General features: G+C 45.8%; 1 pseudogene; it reads right to left on the bottom strand.

The window, feature by feature from the left end:
* The window catches only part of LOC135506637 (dorsal-ventral patterning tolloid-like protein 1), an 80,906-nt pseudogene that overhangs the window by 22,343 nt on the left and 56,063 nt on the right, over positions 1-2,500 (bottom strand).

Raw genomic sequence — 2,500 nt, 5'->3', positions numbered from 1 at the left:
TTCTACTAGATAAAGACCAGTCTCTTCCTCAATAGAGTTCAGTGAATTCTACTAGATAAAGACCAGTCTCTTCCTCAATAGAGTTCAGTGAATTCTACTAGATAAGGACTAGTCTCTTCCTCAATATTCAGTGAATTCTACTAGATAAAGACCAGTCTCTTCCACAATAGAGTTCAGTGAATTCTACTAGATAAAGACCAGTCTCTTCTTCAATAGAGTTCAGTGAATTCTACTAGATAAAGACCAGTCTCTTCCTCAATAGAGTTCAGTGAATTCTACTAGATAAAGACCAGTCTCTTCCTCAATATTCAGTGAATTCTACTAGATAAAGACCAGTCTCTTCCTCAATAGAGTTCAGTGAATTCTACTAGATAAAGACCAGTCTCTTCCACAATCTAATAAAGAGTTCTTCCTCAGTGAATTCTACTAGATAAAGACCAGTCTCTTTTCAATAGAGTTCAGTGAATTCTACTAGATAAAGACCTGTCTCTTTTTCCAGGAAGTGAATTCTACTAGATAAGGACTAGTCTCTTCCTCAATATTCAGTGAATTCTACTAGATAAAGACCAGTCTCTTCCTCAATAGAGGAAGTGAATTCTACTAGATAAAGACCAGTCTCTTCCTCAATAGAGTTCAGTGAATTCTACTAGATAAAGACCAGTCTCTTCCTCAATAGAGTTCAGTGAATTCTACTAGATAAGGACTAGTCTCTTCCTCAATATTCAGTGAATTCTACTAGATAAAGACCAGTCTCTTCCACAATAGAGTTCAGTGAATTCTACTAGATAAAGACCAGTCTCTTCTTCAGTTCTTCAATAGAGTCAGTGAATTCTACTAGATAAAGAACAGTCTCTTCCTCAATATTCAGTGAATTCTACTAGATAAAGACCAGTCTCTTCCTCAATGAGTTCAGTGAATCTCCTAGATAAAGACCGTCTCTTCCTCAATAGAGTTCAGTGAATCTACTAGATAAAGAGGCCAGTCTCTTCCTCAATAGAGTTCAGTGAATCTACTAGATAAAGAGGAGTTCAGTGAATTCTACTAGATAAAGACCAGTCTCTTCCACAAGTGTGTTTGGGGACACTTGTTTTTATGTTGTTTTCTGCTGCCCCTAGTGGCCGGCATTGACAGTGTCTCCCAGGGGTAATAGAGGGCATATGCCCCCTAGTGGCCGGCATTGACAGTGTCTCCCAGGGGTAATTGAGGTCATATGCCCCCAGTGGCTGGTGTTGGCAGTGTCTCCCAGGGGTAATTGAGGCCATATGCCCCCTAGTGGCCGGTGTTGGCAGTGTCTCCCAGGGGTAATTGAGGCCATATGCCCCCTAGTGGCCGGTGTTGGCAGTGTCTCCCAGGGGTAATTGAGGCCATATGCCCCTAGTGGCCGGTGTTGGCAGTGTGTCCCAGGGGTAATAGAGGTCATATGCCCCCTAGTGGCCGGTGTTGGCAGTGTCTCCCAGGGGTAATTGAGGTCATATGCCCCCCATATTACAGGTAGGTGTTGGCAGTGTCTCCCAGGGGGTAGAAGCTGTTTAGGAGCCTTTTGCCCCCTAGTGGCCGGTGTTTAGGCAGTGTCTCCCAGGGGTAGGGTAATTGAGGAGCATATGCCCCCTAGTGGCCGGTGTTGGCAGTGTCTCCCAGGGGTAATTTAGGCCATATTGCCTTAGTGGTAGGTGTTTAGGCAGTGTCTTCCAGGGGTAGAAGAGGTTTATGCCCCTAGTGGCCGGTGTTGGCAGTGTCTACCAGGGGTAGATTGAGGCCATCTGTACAGGGTAGGTAGAGTTACTTGGGGGTAAAGCATAGAGCCTTTTTGGCAGAGGTAGAAGCAGAGGTGTAAAGGGGGGTAGAAGCTGTCTAGGAGCCTTTTGGCTTGGGGGTAGAAGCTGTTTAGGAGTTTAGGCTTGGGGATAGACTGTTGAGGATCCTTTTGGCTTGGGGGTAGAAGCTGTTTAGGAGTCTTTTGGCTTGGGGGTAGAAGCTGTTTAGGAGTCTTTTGGCTTGGGGGTAGAAGCTGTTTAGGATCCTTTTGGCTTGGGGGTAGAAGCTGTTTAGGAGTCATTTGGCTTGGGGGTAGAAGCTGTTTATGAGTATTTTGGCTTGGGGGTAGAAGCTGTCTAGGAGCCTTTTGGCTTGGGGGAGAAGCTGTTTAGGAGCCTTTTGGCTTGGGGGTAGAAGCTGTTTAGGAGTCTTTTGGCTTGGGGATAGAAGCTGTTTAGGAGCCTTTTGGCTTGGGGGTAGAAGCTGTTTAGGAGTCTTTTGGCTTGGGGTAGAAGCTGTTTAGGAGTCTTTTGGCTTGGGGGTAGAAGCTGTTTAGGAGCCTTTTGGACCTAGACTTGGTGCTCCGGTACCACTTGCCATGAGGTAGCAGAGAGAACAGTCTACGACTTGGGTGGTTGGAGTCTTTGACAATTTTAGGGCCTTCATCTGACAACGCCTGGTATAGAGGTTCTGAATGTCAGGAAGCTTGGCCCCAGTGATGTACTGGGCCGTACACACTACCCTC

This window comes from Oncorhynchus masou, chromosome 20 (assembly GCF_036934945.1).
Source record: "Oncorhynchus masou masou isolate Uvic2021 chromosome 20, UVic_Omas_1.1, whole genome shotgun sequence".
Classification (NCBI taxonomy): Eukaryota; Metazoa; Chordata; class Actinopteri; order Salmoniformes; family Salmonidae; genus Oncorhynchus; species Oncorhynchus masou.
Note: the sequence above shows the minus strand (reverse complement) of the source record. Positions and strands in the feature narration are given on the sequence as shown.